Source organism: Arvicola amphibius, chromosome 12 (assembly GCF_903992535.2).
Source record: "Arvicola amphibius chromosome 12, mArvAmp1.2, whole genome shotgun sequence".
Classification (NCBI taxonomy): domain Eukaryota; kingdom Metazoa; phylum Chordata; class Mammalia; order Rodentia; family Cricetidae; genus Arvicola; species Arvicola amphibius.
The window spans coordinates 154,932,877-154,949,977 of record NC_052058.2 but is presented as its reverse complement, the minus strand read 5'-3'; positions in this window follow the sequence as shown (position 1 = coordinate 154,949,977).

Below are 17,101 nucleotides of genomic sequence, written 5' to 3'. Positions count from 1 at the left end.
ATAATTATTGATGGGTACAAAGTGGATGGTATAATATGTTATTAGTATAGCATTATTTATAGTGCTGGAAAAAGTAACATATACACCTTACAGCAGAATGATGTTAAATAAATTATGTCATTTATAAACTCACACTATAGAATACTGCTTAGGTATTTTAATGATTTAAAGAATATCTGAATCATAAAATATTTGTAGAATATCTCCTAATAAAGTGTAAAAAGAAAAGGTAAAACTATATGCATTCAATCCAATCTTGTTCCTGTTAAACATGTACATTAAATATACCCATATATGCCTACTTAGGAATGAGATACTGTAAAAAGATATTTAAAGTGTTAATAACTAAGTCACACCCCAAACCAATTTAATCATAATAATGGATGGGTGGACACATCAGTGTTTAAAGCGCCCCAGTGGATTACCATGGAGAGCAGCCTTGCGGTCAACATTCCAAGCACGCCCACCTTATTCTGTGTAACTCTCCCCCCCCCCCCCCCCCCGCCACAAACCTGCAAGAGCTCATTTTGTGCCTGCCAATCGATTTCTTCAGATGACCATTTGGACCTCGAAAACAAAATGGAGCACTCCAGTGTTTGCTTGCTGTAAAGAAGCACAGTGCACATTTCCAGACCTGGGGTGTCCATGAATTCTGAAGCCAGCCTGATTCTACTTGAGGGGGCCACCCTCAAGTATCGGGTGGAATTTTTAAAAAATAAGAATCTACCTCGATTTATCACAACATGCTTTCTAAGAAGGAGTCATAGAAAAGCAGATGGTCCCCAGGGAAGAAGGACCATGAGGGTATATAAAGAAGAACAGGGATGTGTACTGTTAGTGACCAGACACTGAAAAATTCTGTCATCTGTCATCTACAAGGCTGTGGCTCCTGTCCAAGCCTAAGGCCTGAGAACAGGAGAGCCAACGAGGTGAGTCGAAGTCCAAGGCACAGGCCTGAGAGCCAGAAGCACTGACATCCAGGGACAGAAGAAAATGGAAGCTGTAGCTCACCGGGCAGAAGAAGCCCTTCCTCCTTCATCTCTGCCCAAACCCTTGACTGATTACATGATGCCCAACTGAACTGGGAGGGCTGACTTTGCCAAATTTACTGACTGAATGAATGACTGCAGAGGCCCAAAACTGTCAGCCTATTTCCACCTTGTCTGAAGGTCAGAGAGGTTTAGCTTGTTCAAAGTTGTTGACAACAAGCATGGCTACACACCCTGACCTAGGGTGTGGTTACTTGGTGTTCTGGACTTAAAGATGGCCCACACCTGTAGATCCACTCCACCCTGACCAATGGTCAGGATATCCCAGCATACTTTGCTCCTTCTTTTGAACTAGGAGGCTTGACCTTGGGAGTGGCTGCCTTCAGGACACGTGGTCTAGGGTGGGTTCACTGCCTAAACAATAGAATGCTTTTCTCGGGAATTAATGACTTGATGGTTCAAAGTATTGAAGCGAGAAAATGTTCTAGTTGTCCTTTGTATCATGTTAAAGCCGTCATTTGTCTTTTCCCCCTTGTTGTATTGCGGTATAAAAAGTGTACGGAAAATTAAACTTAGAAGGATTTCCGTACTCACTGGAACTCCCTCCCGGGACTATCCTATGTTTCTGTGTTATTATTTTCACTTGTGTCTTTGTTCTCTTTATTTTTCTAATCCCCATGACCCTACCCTGGTACATGGCATTTTTGTCAAAGCTGCTCTCTGACAAATAATCTCTTTCAGAAATTCCCTCACCAACACACCCCAAAATAATGACTAATGAGCCACCTGGGCACCCCTTAGTTCAAGTTGACTTCAGAGATGGTTCACAACATACAAGGGAGCTATCCGTCTGGTTCTACATAGGTGGTGTAGCCACAGGTGTTTTCAGACTTCAAAATGGTATCAGGTACCTAATGACCTTGCTGTTGGGAAAACAATGGGCAGAAGCTCTTTTACTGAGGGAGAGCTGCCTGGATTCCAGACCTTTCTGACCTCAACCAGTTTGGGTCCAGATAAGACTCTCCCTCCCGCCCCCCCTGCAACCAGGGTGTGTCTGAGATTTTTGCCTGTTGCTGGACGTGGTTCCTGAAAAAGGCTGAGGCTCTCTGTTCTGACATCAGTGTTACGGCCCCATGGGGACTGCCCTGTCCCCTGTCTATTCTTGGGTCTTCGCCCACTCCAAGAGGCAGGCGTGTGGAAAAAAAGGAGTCAGCTTTTACATTTCTACCATGAAACAGTAATGGGAGTTTCTCAGACTTCCCAGTGGCCACGTGTGAATCTCTACCAGGACACACATCATGAAACACAGTTGGCAGCAAATACTTGTCCTATGCCAAGAAGGTGATTGAAGTGTCTGGAGGTATACCTGGAGTATCAAGAGACCTGGGGCTTCTGGAGAACCCCAGAGGACAGTGTGGGAGTGGTCCCAGGGCACTGGATGGAAAGGGTAGCCCCAGTCAGCATCAGCAGCCCCAAGAGAAATGGGTTGTAAATATTCTTCAACCTTGACCTACCTGCAGAACTGGAGATGCCAAGAGCTTCTCTTGGTTTCAGCCCTCCAGCTAGTTCTGTGAGTGCCGGAGTTCTGAACCACGGTTTTAGAGTCCTGTGTCTCCATCCCAAGCCTTTAAAGCCGTCTGGGGAATTGTGTGAAAAGCCTTACAGGGTAACTCAAATTCAGAGTCCCCTAGGGAAGCCCAGTCATGGGATTTTTCTTAAGGTCTCAGAAAGGGTACTAACTGAATTTGAGATCTTCACTTTGAAAAGACAGGAGACTTTAAGCAGCAGCTTAACAGATGCAGAATACACACACCATGTACAGGTGTCGCACACAACACTCATTACATACCATACACACCACACGGTATGCACTCATCATGTGTACATGACACCTCGTGTGCACAGACACACACGACAGAGCCCATGTTGACTCCCCATCCAGCTGGGATGAGTTGCCGAAGCTTCAGTGTGTGTAACAGGATTGAACTTTCCTCTTTCGCTGGTGACCTTTGGATAAGATTGAATTATTTCCTTAGGAAAGTAAAGAAAATGCCTCAATTGTTTCTGACAAGCTCACTTCATCTTCGGGACTACTTTGCCAAACAGCACTTATCTGATTTGGAAGTCCCAAGCCTCCTCTAGATGGTTGTCTATTGAACTGAAGAGACACCACGTGATGTTGGGAGAGCCCAGGATTGAAGAGGGAAATGTCTCCCACTGGAACTGAGGAGTATCTTATGCTTCACCCAGAACAGCTCCTCCTCTGTTTTACAGGGGAATGCTGGGACGTGTAAGTACCTCTGTTGGATCCCAACTCAGCTGCAAACAAAGCCAAATTTTGCCGCCCTCTTGAACTGTATTTTGGTAAGACTATCCTGAGTGGGCAGTAAGCACTGTGTTAGCATTTTCAATTTCAGTGTTCTAATGTGTCAGCATGACAAGGGCTAAATCATGGCTCAACTATGTACCAGCTGTAGAATTACTTAACCTCTCTGTGCCTCAGCTTTCCTATTAGTAACAAGGAACTTCCGCCACCCTCCAGAGTCTCCAAAGACATTTTTATTTTCTCACTGTATTTTGGACAAGGCCAGCCCTCTCAGGCAGTGATAGTTATTCTCATGGACTGGGAGGTAGTCCATGCTGTCATCTAGACCTAAGTTTCCTTCACCTTGGCCCTGCACTCTCTGTGCTACGTCCCGCGCCTGTGATGGGAGGGACTGAGCCTCACATTCCATGGGGAATGCTTTTCAATAGGTAGTGACATTTGGGGACCTAGGAGGAGGAGGACAAGATGGAGGGGGAGGAGGAGGACAATGAGTACGAAAGGGAAGACTCTTGAAAGAAAAGTTTCTGGGGATTTGGAACATGTTTCATTCACGACAGCTGTTTGGCCCTGTTGATGATGCTGCACAGGACGATAACCTTGTTCAGGGATAACCAGGACACAGATTTACGTATCCATCATCAGACACCTGGCTAGGAGCACAGCCCACTGTCGCCCCTGCTTTCTCTTGATATGCTGTGTGACCTCCAATTAAATCCAATTTTGTACCCTAGACCATGTCCCCTTGCCTGATGGGCACTAAACGGCTTCTGCTGGAACTCAAACATTGTGGCTTCCTGGATCCTCACAACAGCTGGCAGTGAAGGCATTTTCTATGACTGTTGCATTTGAAGGACAAGGAAGTTTTTGCCTAAGGCTATGAATTAAACCACAGAAGGGATTCCAGGACCATATCTCCCTCTGGTCTTCTCCCCTGGAAAGCCCATTGTCCTGCATCATCACCATGGTGAGGTGGCTCTACCACCCTTACTTTCCCTTCAACATCCTTGATATTCATTTTGGGCTTGTTTCCCTGCTCTTTATTTTCTACAAAATTTTTCTTTCTCCTGCCTCCCTAGGGATCTAGTTGAAAGCTATGTATTTGCTGTTATTTTAAGCAATGAAATCTTCATTAAAATATCAACTATAATGTTAAAAATATAATATACAACAAAGAAGCATTTCAATTTAGAGACAAAAAATATTTCAACAAATGGTTTCTGAACAGATATCTGAGTCAAACGTCTGGACTGTACTGATTATTACAGATGAAATTCCAATCATTTGCCACATCAATGCCCACCTTAGAAGCACATATAAAACCCATGAACATATACGTAAGCACATGGTAGATATGGAGAAGGGAGGTTTGGTGTGGGAGAATGGTCTGTATTCTGTCAATTATATTTTAAATAAATGCTGAATAACCAATAGCCAGGCAGGAAGTATAGGCAGGACAACCAGACAGGAAGTAGAGGCAGGTCAATGAGAACAGGAGAATTCTGGGAAGAAGGAAGCCCATTCCTCTGCAATCCTGACCAGCCACAGAAGAAGCAAGATGTGACTGCCTTGCTGAAAAAGGTACTGAGCCATGTGGCTAACATAGACAAGAACAATGAGCTAATATAATTTATAAGAGTTAATAAGAAGCCTGAGCTAATGGGCCAACCAGTTTATAACCTAATGTAGACCTCTGTGTGATTTCTTTGGGACTTAACGATTGATTGCGGGAACCAGGCAGAACAGAAAACCTCAACAACAGAGGTTTGCAAAGCCATGTCTGAGATCAAGAAATCCAGGTTGAGATGACAATGGCTTCAAATGGGTTCCCCAGCTCCCACTTCCAGGAAACAAAACAGATATTTATCATAGGACACAATCTCAAAGGGAAGGACTCAGGGTGATGTGAAGTTCTAGAACCTTGGCAGAGCAGAGGAAAGCTGGCCCATAGAGGAGAGTGAGGGGTATGGGCTTGAGTGAGCCACGACTCACACTGGGAGCTCCTCACAGTGCTCAGTACCACCCATCTCTATCCACAGGCTGAAGAAGACGCCGGATGCTGTCTGCAGCCCTCCAACTCACAGGCCATCTTCTCTCTAGCCCTCAGAGACAAAGCACGGGGCAGGGCTATTCCTTGGATTATGCTGGGATGTTTGTCTTTGTCTTTTCATCATTCCACGTCTCAAGTTACCCAGCTCACAATTCATCTTCCCCCGGCTTTGGAACAGCACGCCATCCTCCCCTTGCCCTCACTTCTATTTATACGCTGGACTCTCGCACACTACCACGGAGAGGAAACCAGTTACGGATCGGGTTGAACTTCCCTGGTCTTGGTTAATTGTCGGCCGTGCCACCTGTAAACCAGGAGTGTGTGTTGTGGTCCTTACTCCTGGAGCTGCAGGTAGAGCAGGCGAAGGCAGGGCCAATGAAGTCAAAGGAGAGAAGTCAGGCAAGAGCTGAGTCCAGAAGCAGGATGGTGGCTCAGTCTGGACTTACCCAGCAAGTCAGAAGGGCCAAGGGCCAGAACAGAGCTGGGGGTGGGAAAGTGGGCCAAGTGTGGTGTTGTTCTCTCTCTCGCGCGCGGCTCTTACACAAACATAAAATAACAGCCATGGGAACGAGAGTGGGGAGGGGAGAATTGCCACAGTCCTCCCAATAAACTCATCAGATGCTTTTATTTTTTCCAAGTCGTTTTTCCAGGCCTCCCTCGGTGACATTTATGCAAAAATGTTACGCTGTGTGGTAAACACAGCTCGGGGCCCCCTTCCAAAGTTCCAAAATTCAGCTGTTCTGCCTGAGGCTCACGGACAGAGCACGTTCACATGTTGTTATACACTCCTCATCAGCTTAATAACCGCACAGCATCTCACTGGGTGTTGTCACCCATGCCACCAACAATGGGTGAGTGTACCAGTTTCTAGTAACTTGCGTGCTTTGGGTCATCGTTAGTATCTGAATTGTTTACACATCTGTTAAACATTGACGCTGGCGATAGGGGCTTTGCATTTCCTCGTTAAGTAGGAGGGACAGCCTTGCGTCAATTCTTTTGTTTACCAGTCCGGGCTCCTCCTGCCTGTGTTAATCTCCCCGGTTTCTCTGGCTTTCCTGGACCTGTGTACTCTTCGCGTAGGTGAATCTGGGTTTGCTCAAGACTGAGGAATAAGTTTGGAGTCTTAACTGCAAGGCGAGTAGGTCGCCTTGTCTTCTGCATGGTTTGGCAACTGCACACGCTGGGCTTGGTGCAATTGTGATTGCCAGTCTTAGCCTCCAGATGTCACGAATTTCCTGTCACAATGGACTGGACTCTGGAATCATGAGCCAAAAATTAAACTTTTCCTCTCTTAAGTTGCTTTTGTCTGGTATTTTGTCTCATTGATGAGAAAAATTAACATACAGCACTAGAATAGATTTTCTACTTATTACTAATAAATCCTTCACACTCTTCTGGTGGGCCTTCTTTCCCTTTTCTCCTATATAGTGGCAGCAATATCATTTTAAATGATGTCACAATTTAAGCACTTAAACCCTGCATGGGACTGAGCACATGCATTTGAGAAAAGGAGAAGCCCGTATTGTTTTTGTTTGGTCGGGAATGTGGTCCAGGGCTTTGTGTGTGCCAGACAAGCTCTTTACCACGGAGTCCCTTCATCCCAGAGAGTAGCCTATTGGTTAAGACTTCATGGTATCCAATCTTTACCCAATGTTGCCTGGACTCAGATCATAGCAGCTTAGTTTCCTCCTCTGAAACACAGAGATGACCGCTCCCTGCCCTGCTGTGGCTGTGAGGCGGAAGTGAGGTCATCAACACAAGACTTGGAGAATAGGGCCTGATCTATAGCTAGGAAGTGCTAGCTTCTCCTGGAGGGAGTGGAGGCAGCAGCGCTCTCTGTCACCATCCTCCGACACTGGGCATCTATTCTGTTATAGTGAGTCAGGGACTCATCACTGAGACAAACTACCTGGCCAAAGCAAGCTAAGCGAGGAAGAGTTTGCTCTTTGGCTTGGTTCCAGAGGGCAGCCCATTACGGCAGGAAAGTCATCACAATAGGAGCTTAGATAGGGCTGCTCTTCACATATCCCCCATAGCAGGAAGCAGAAATTGGAGAGTACAAGCGTCCAGCGCGCTTTCTCCTTCCCAGTCTGTCTAGGACTCCATCCTAAGGAATGGTACCGCTTACAATTAAGGTGGATCTTCTCACCACAACGAACCTAGTCTAGACAATCCCTCCCAGGCATGGCCAGAGGGTTGTCTCCTCGGTGATTCTAGCTAGGTCTCATCGAGATGATAGTATCAACTGTCCCAGACAGGACTAGAATAGTGACTGGTCATCCTTGTTTGTCTAACTCATCATGGATTTAACACTGAAGGTTCCGTGTCCTAAGAATCCCTCAGTACCAGGCATGTTAGAACGGTTGGACCTCCAAGTACAGCTAGAGTTTTAGCTGATCTCGTTGAATCTTCCCACCACCTCTTTGCTTTACACAAACAAGCATGGGGAATGCCAAGCAATTAAGAAATGTGCCAGGTAACACCAGAGGGGAGAGGCAAAGCCAGCTGACCTTTCCGAAGCTGTTCTTTCCGAAGGAACTCCTGGATTCCTCCTGGAGGCTGACTCATGGTCTCTTGATACCAACATTGTTTTTAATTGTTATAAAACTTACCATTTTGGCTGCTTTTAAGTGTACATTTCAGTAGCTGTAAGTCCATTCACAATATTGTGCAACGAACACCATCCGTTTCCTGAGTTCTTTTCACAACCCGAGAACGTCATTGGCCTATGATGACACAAGAGTCGGTAAGGAGTGAGTAGCTTCAGCCACACACACATCACCGCTCCTCTCTGCTTCTAAATTTGTCCACTGAGCCCCACAAAACACCAGCAAGCCGAGGTCGTGGTGAAGAAGTCCATGTTGTGATTAAGAACGAAAGAGAAATGAGCCCGAACTGTGGCTAGGCAGACACCACTGCCCAGGACCCCATGGGGCCCGGCTCTGGGAAACACTCCCTCTGTAACCATTTACAACTGAAGCCAAATGGACTCATGATTGTTTATTTCCAGTTCAGACAGAATTCTAAACACATGGCCCATCCGACCCGTACAACAGGTCTCCTCTTTCAGCTCTTCTCAGATTCTGACCCCACCCCCCAGCCGGGGCAAGGTCTGGTCTCAGGTCCTTTGTAGATTGCAGATGCCCAGAGAGTAGAAACACTGCCTCTCTGTGCCTGCTCTTGACCACGTAAGCCTAAGTGAAGAGCGTATGGCTTAGCAGCTTGACACTGTGCAATCAGCACAGGAACATAGAGGAAATAACTTTGTACCTAATGTTGAGCTGAACTCTGTGCATTGAATTCCCCCCACAGCCCCAGGTGTCGGATACTTGTCCTGTCTCCTTGTGGGGGTCCTGCGTGTCTGCTAAGTCACATTTTCTCTCTTTGATCACTGAAAAACTGGAGCGAATTCACAGGAGAGGGGTGAGATCAGAGAGAGAGAGAGCAAGAGGAAGGTCTGGCCTGTGGAGGATGGAGTTGGAAAGGTTAGGTGCAGGACCCTGAAAGGTGGGTACAGAGTACCCATCACAGAGCAGCGGTGCTGGCAGCAGCTGGGCCACAGGAGCAAGAACTACACCTGCAGTTTCCGCTCTGGGGAAAGCAGTAGCCAGCAAGCTGGACTAAACCCCCTGCAGTGTGTCTGCGATTCTGCACGAGGATGCTACGCGGTCAGAACGCACCATTACCCAGAGGGACGCAGAGGAAGGATAAAGGACAAGAAGCTTCCAGAAGAGAATTTCCTGTTTATCAACACAGCATACACAAGAAGTGCCTGGCATAGTGACTTTAACCAGGGTAATTTACAACCAGCGTGGCATCTGTGACCTCCTGGGTTTTCCCTGCTTAACCAGTTTACTAGTGATGAGTCATCGTATCTGACCTCACTCTGCCATCAAGGGCTCATCTCCTAAGGAAGCTTGTACTCGCTGCCAGCCCCTCGTCGATGTTTGTGTCTTGTTTATTCTCCTCCTCTGTGGATTGTGGTTTTCCGGGAGAGAGTCAATTCTGCTTTAGCAGAAAATGGAAAACCCAGTTGTTCAATAGATGACAAAGCCCATTTCCTCTTTCTCTTTTCGAAGGAGGCTGTTTTCAAAATGAGTTTTTCAGTCACCTGCAAGGAGCGAGCGTCATGCTTGAAACTCGGGACTTCTCAAATCCATGCCTCACGAGCATCAGGGGATGCTTGCCTGTGTTTGCTTTCAATCTTGATGATGTCAATCTCCTATGCTGTTGTGGGAGGCTGTTCATTCGTTTCCAGCTGTTCAGCCCCGAAATAACCACACAGAAACTATATTATTTAAGTCACCGCTTGGCCAATCATTTAAGTGTATTGCTAGCTAGCAGCCTCCCACAACCCTATGCCGTTGAGTTCAAGCTCACCACAGAATGACTATAAGCCAATGGGTGGGCATGGCTGCTCACTGATGGCTGTGCTCTTTGCAAGTGGGCACCGCTGCTCATTTGCATGCTTGCCCTGTATACAAACCTTTGTTCAGGTGTAATAGTGTTCAATTGCCTTCCCAGGCACCCTTCCCCATGCCTTCAGCACAATGGTGGCTTCAAGAGGACCTTTGCTCATCATCACTTCGACACTCTGCATCCTCCCCAGCTCCTCTCAGTCTAACCCCTTTCTCCTGAGAACCTGCATAAGCCCCTCCCTCAGACAGGTGGACATCCTTAGATAGGCTTCCTCTGTTGTACTGCGTAGCATCCTTCTGTGCTTAGGAACGTGCTCAGACAAGCAATCTGATACTCTTGTCTTACCCTCCCTGGTTTCCCAGGGCCTTACTGTGGTGTAGGCTCTGTAAACACACATAGCACATAAAAGCAAATACCTGTGAGTGAAAAGAGTCAACCTTCAAGGCCACATTGAAGGTTGAAGGCATCTTGATCCTTCTGTCCTAGAAGGCATCCCTGTGAGTACACACACACACACACGCACGCACACACACACACGCACACGCACACACACACACATACACTGTGCCTCTCTGAAGGTTTCCCTGGCTATGGCTCTGCTTGGCACTTAGGAAATGCTCATAGGATGCAAGTTGGCAGGAAACTGAGTTGTTTGCCCGCCGTAGTGCAGAGCGAACCCTCCTCAACACTCTGAGCTCAGGAGAGTTGTTTTCCTTCTGTTGGAAACACAGGAATCTAGAAATTCTGGGAGGAACATGGATTCCCATGCAGAATCATCGGTAGGGAGTCTTCATCTTCCTTCGAGAGGAGAGGCTCATGGAGCAAATGGCGTTTGTTACTACTTTGAGCGTCATAGAAATTCAAACAGGTAGGATGCAAACATTGTAAGGACCTGAAAGATGAAATAGTCATCCTTTCTGATAATTTTTAATTATAAATATATAGTTTCTATACAAGTGAAAACACAGCATTTGTCTTTCTGAGTTTGGCTTGTTTTGCTTGACGTGATGGTCTTAAATTCTATTCATTTTCCTGAAAATGACATAACTTCATCTTCTTCATGGCTGAATAGCCTTCCATTGTGTATGTAGGCCACATTTTCACTGCCCAGTCATCTGCTAGACATCAAGGCTTTGTATCTTGGCTTTTGTGAACAGAGGAGGAGTAAATGGTTGTGCCAATGGCTCTGTGGTGTGTTTATTTGTCTTTGGGTTTCTGCCCAGAAATGCTATCACAGTCATACGGTAGCTCTCTTTTTAGTTTTTGAGGACCCTCTACACCGATTTTCAAAGTAGCTATGTCAGCTCACGTTCCTACCAAAAGTGAACAGGAGTTCCCCCTTTCCTCATCTCCTCACCAGCATTTATTGTAGTTTGTTTTCTGACTAGAATAAGCTGTGATCTCAGCCAGGCAGTGGTGGCATATGTCTTTAATCCTAGCACTCAGCAAGCAGTGGAAGTTGGATCTCTGAGTTCCAGGCCAGCCTGGACTACAGGGTTAAGTTCCAGGACAGCCAGGGCTGTTACACAGAGAAACTCTGTATCCAAAAAAAAAAAAAAAAAAAAAAAAAAAAGGAAAAAAAAAAAAGGAAGAAGAAAAGAAAACAGGATGTAATCTCAATGACTAAGGATACTGAACCCTGATCGTTTTTTTTTTTTTTTTTTTGGTTTTTCGAGACAGGGTTTCTCTGTAGCTTTGGAGCCTGTCCTGGAACTAGCTCTTGTAGACCAGGCTGGTCTCGAACTCACAGAGATCCGCCTGCCTCTGCCTCCCGAGTGCTGGGATTAAAGGCGTGCGCCACCGCCGCCCGGCCCCTGATCGTTTTTGTTTTCTTTTGACAGTATTAGCATTCCAGGTCTTGCATTCAGATCTGTGATACATTTTGAGTTGAGCCTGTTTCTGTAGTTACTGCTTGTTTTGTAGGATGAGAGTTAGATGAACCAGTCTTTTAAAGACATCTGTCTTCTAGATGGAGACACAGAGGCCTACCCAAAAGAGTTCATCAAGACTAGTTGAAGACTGATGGACCGGTCTCACTTGAGTTTCTCTTGAGTACGACTGTTGTGATGTTTGTAGATCCTAAAACAGCAAGGCTTGGTGATTGGGCCAGACATGCAGGGAGCAGGGAGGTGAGAGGCTTCATGAACAAGCGGAGGAGCAGAACATTGCTTTGCCCTTCTGCAGCTGAGCTGCCCATACTCTGAGCAGGGTATCCTGGGACCTGAGAAGTGCTCAGCTCTGAGTATTCCCTGGGCCTGATCCTCACTTTCTTTTCTTGTCATATTTATGCATGATATACTGGAAGAATGTTTAAGTTATTAAGGCAGTAATTCTCAGCCTGTGGGTCATGGCTCCTCTGGAGGTCAAACAACCCTTTCACAGGATCGCCTAAGACCATCAGAAAACACAGATATTTAAATTACGATCATAACAAGAGCAATCATTATGGTTATTATGAGGTAATAACTAAAATAATCTAATAGTTGGGGTCATGAGGAACTGTATTAAAGGGTCACAGTATAAGGAAGGTTAGGAACCACAATATTAAGGAATGGTATTCTAGGACTAGAGAGAACGCACACAGAAAATTCAGCGAGCCCAGATGACATTGATTAGGTTAGAAGTCCCATGAGAGCAGTGGACTGGTACTGTGGCCTCCGTGGACCTTGGTACCATACCTGACATCCGGCCAGCACTCCTCAGTTTGTGTTTTTGGAGTCACATTTCAGTCAATATGACAGCTTCACTAGCTTGTCAAAACCGTAGTGAGAAGATAGCAAAGTTCCCCTGTGACTCATGAAGGGATACACATATCCAGGAAGACAGAATCAATTCCCCCCTCAAAATACACCACTGGGCTGGAGAGATAGCTCCGAGGTTAAGAGCACTGAGTGTTCTTCCAAATGGACCCAGGTTCAAATCCCAACACCCACATGGCAGCTCACAACTGCCTGCAACTCCAGTTCCATGAGACCTGACACCCTCACATAAACATACATGCAAGCAAAAACTATGTTCAGAAAATAAAAATAAATGTTAAAAAAAAATACACCACTACTGACCAACCACATGGACAAGGGCCAGGGTGGGTATATAAAGGAAACTTGATGTGTCTATATTATGTTTTATTTCATAACCGAAAAGGACAAAGTAGAATCGGAGCATATATAATAAGAAGTATTCATCTGTTGTGTGATATTTTGATCACCTTTTGACAATAAGTTTGTTTTTAATCAGGGAGTGGAGTTAGCTACTAGCTGATCAAAATTAACCATAGAGGTTTTGGAGGATTGAGGACAAATAGACAGGAAGTAATAAGGCGGGCCTTCGAGAGAATCTCAGTCCTTTTGGATGATGGAACAGAAGAGATAGGAGGTCACTGGTTGCTTCTCTGCTGCTTCTCTGATCATTCAGGTTCCTACCCTGACAGTTGACTCATGATTTTTTATTAATAAAGAATAATTAGATAAATGAAACTTTCTGGGAGATGGGTATGTGGGTATTTGTTACATTAACTTCTATGATTTTCTGATATTTGAGTTTTTGAATATTATTATTATATTATGTATTCTAGTTTTAGTTGGGAACCCAGTGTGAGGAACCACCAAGGTATCCTGGCTGGTTTTATGTCAGCATGATACATTTAGAGTCATCTGAAAGGAGAAAGCCTCAATTAAGAAAAATGTGTCCCTTAGATCACTCTGTAAGGCATCATTTTCCTAATTAATGATTGATGTGGGAGGACCCAGTCCATTATGGGTGGTGCCATCCATCCCTGGGCTGGTAGTCCTGGGTTTTATAAGAAAACAGGCTGAGCAAGCAGTGAGGATCAAGCCAGTAAGCAGCATGCCTCCATGGCCTCTGCATCAGCTCCTGCCTCCAGGTTCCAGCCCTGTTAGAGTTCCTGTCCTGACTTCCTTCAGTGAGGGACTGCGATGTGAATGTGTAAACCAAAGAAGTCCTCTCCTCCCCAACCTGCTTCTGGCTATGGTGTTTTATCGCAGCAATAGAACTCTTAAGTAAGACACTTGGTGACTCTCGTGTTTGGTGACACGGATTTAGAAAAGGTGGTTTTTATTTATAGTCACAGCTTACAACAGTGGAAGAACAGAGACAGAAGCTGCCTGTGAAGAGGTGAGCAACAGGCAGAATTGAGAAGACACCAGGCAGGTGTTCCAGTCCTCTGGCAGAACTCAGTTCTCTCAAGAACAATGACTTACCACCCACAGAGCTCCCAGAGTCTGGGTAACTTCTTCCTTTTTCCGAAGCTGAGCATCAGATAAAGAAGAGAGGGTGTGATTAGGTCACCATTTTGAGAGAGTCCACGTCAGGTTAACCCACTTGTTTGGCTTCTGGTGAGGGCCGCCATAGCTGTGTCCCAACGTGATAGACCACATGGTGGTAGGAGCGTGTGTAAAAGTGAGAGACTACACGGCAAGAAGGGATGTGAGAGAAATCAGGAGCAGCCCTTCTCCTTCGACAGCAGCCCGCACTTACTGAAACCGTGAGAACTACTTTTATCTCTTCGGAGCATGATTCTCCTGCTGACTTAATTACTTCCCTCTGGGTTCCCCACACATACACCTGCATAAAGGTCCCAACACCTCTACTTAGGGGAGTAAGATTCCATCTTAGGAAACCTTTGGAGATAAAACACTCAAACCACAGCAATGGTGGCCAAGGCTTTGTTCTTTGTGTCTAGCTGCGGCAGAAATTATTTGCATATTTAATTATTAACCAGGACATTTTTATATAAAGGAAATAAAAATTATTTATATTATACTCCTTCAGGTGGTCAAATACTGGATTTGAGTCTCTGGTCTGTGTGGTAGGTACTGCTTGCTTAGCAACCTGATACAACGTAGCAGGTCTTCCTTCTGGTGGATTCCAAAGCTTGATACAGAAGCACAGATCATCAGAGGCCATACTCTAGAAGCAAGTTCGGGGTCACCATGTGCTTTGGAACACTGAGGGAGAGGGGATGGAGTCTGAACATCCCAAAACCACGGAATAAACTCTTTATGAACCATCTCCAAAGTAAGATGCAAGGCTCTACCTGAACCTAGAAAAGGTTTCATTACCTTGAGCTGATTAACTTATCTCAAGTCTAGGAAAATATTGGGGTGCTGGGGAAGCCATTCATCTCTGAAGCAAAGACACTTGGTCTGAACCTAAAATTAAGCAGCAAATTCAGGACCATAAGCACAGAAATGACATCAGCTCATGAAAAGTCATGAGAAACAGCGAGGAGACTGTAATTACTAAAAGCACGGTGGAGGGAACACAGAAATCAAGCAGGAACCTGGCTGGAAGCTTCCTTCCCACTGCCCAGCCCTGGAAAATGCTCGGCAGGCTGCTTGGGGAGTAATGCCACCAACTCATGTAACCCCTCCGGCAGGGTTAGCTATTCAGGGTCCTCTGAAGGGGCGCTAACCTGCAAGACAAGGGCTGAAGAAGAGGAAGGAAACCAGGCAAGATTCTATTGTCAAGGTCTCCATTTATTGGGGTGAAAGTTACAGCTTATATACCCTTGAATGGGGTGGAGGTAGGGGCAGGCAGGAACTCTGCCGGGGTAACTGAAGGTCATTAGCCAGCACCTGGAGTAAGCCGAAGCATGTGATCCATTAACATTGGAGTAAGGGGTGGGTTCCGTTAACAGCTCTCAAGATACTAGGGATGAGGGGTGGGATCTCTGTAAACATCCTTAGGGCAATGACCTCTGCTATCCCTGTAAGGACAATGGTCCCTGACAAATCTATCCTTAGGAAAATGGTCCCTGACAAACTCAGGTGTGGACCTGAAATGCAACACGACTCATAGCCCAAGCCAGATGTCCCCAGCAGTGCAACAGTGGCGGGTGTGTTAGGCGGGTAACAAACTGTCGCAGTAACACGGCGTGAATATGTGGGTTCGCATGGGTCCGTGAAATGAAGACCCAGAGACTCCGTGAGAATGAACTTAACCTCTGCAGCCACAGGGGACTGCACCTCTGTGGACTGAACCCTTCTCCCTTAGCCCTTCGGCAGCTTAGCTGGTAGGTTTCCGTATCTCAGAATAAACTGAATGAAGCTTCCTCCGGACAATACAGTGTTGGGTGCAGATACCTGATTCATGGGGTACCACGGTTTTCCAGGTTCCCTCTGACCAAGTTTTGCAGACTTTGTATCCATGGGAAACTTTCAGACAAGATTCACAAAAAGCAACAAAAGGTAACACAAAGAATAGATTTAGGCTGGGTGCCAACTCTGGAGCTAGGCCAGGTATGGCCCAGCCGGGGTTCATGACTGGAGGAGGGTACTGTAGAGGGTGGGGGGGGGTCACTTGCTAACCCTCTAGTGCGGGGGGGGGGGGGCAGGAATTTCTGCCATAACAAATCACTTTTTGACTGGATTTGAGGCCAACTCCATGGGAAGGCATTCATATCTAGTAGTGAAAACCCAGTTAAAAGCCCTTGACTGGGGAGGCCATAGACCCTAGTAGGGAAAGCTACTACTGTCGTTTTTTTCAAAAGGAAACGATGAGCCTGTCAAATTGCTCTCTAAATGGCTATGGTATGGCCAAGGACAAGTGGTGCCACCAGCTTTGGCCAGAGACGCTTCTTTCTGCAGTGGGTAGAGTAACTGCAGACGCTCATGACTGGCCATGGTGATAAGAATAAGTGGCGAACATTCAGCCATAAACGGATGTCTATCTTACCTGGAGCCTCAGCTCAAGGTACATCGTAGAAGAAGGGATAGAAGGAATGTAAGAGCCAGAGAAAGGGGAAGGAGAGTGGTGTGGAACACTGACTTCTGAGCATGACACAGCCACTCACTCTTAAACTCACAGTAATTGTCATGATTGGCACAAGATGGAGCCTACAAACATGCTGTTGTGAAAAGGGGAGGGGCTCACAAGGCTCCTCCCCTCCCTGAGGATTTATACATTTGCCAATGGTTACTGGAAGAAGGAGAGACATTTTCTCATGGTATTACATAGCCTCCTCTCTCTACTGGGCTTCAGCTCCTCAGACCATTCCAACTTGATGCTCCACGAGTGTAGTGACTGGAATCCAGCTCCCGACGCGCTTCTGCTCCTGCCATGTTCTCGACACCTACTCAGCCACGCCAGCTGATATCTCTAAGCCGCTCTCACTTGATCCTGTATGGGATCGTCACGATCCCAGTATCAATTTTTCCCACCGAAACGATTGCCTGTTCCAACCTTGCTCCCTGTGGCCAACTTCCTTTAGCAAGAGCCTCCCTCGGTGGCCTCAACGTCCAGCCACCACATACGACATCGTCACAGCTTTCTCGAAGGGAGTTTTCTCCTCATTCTTCC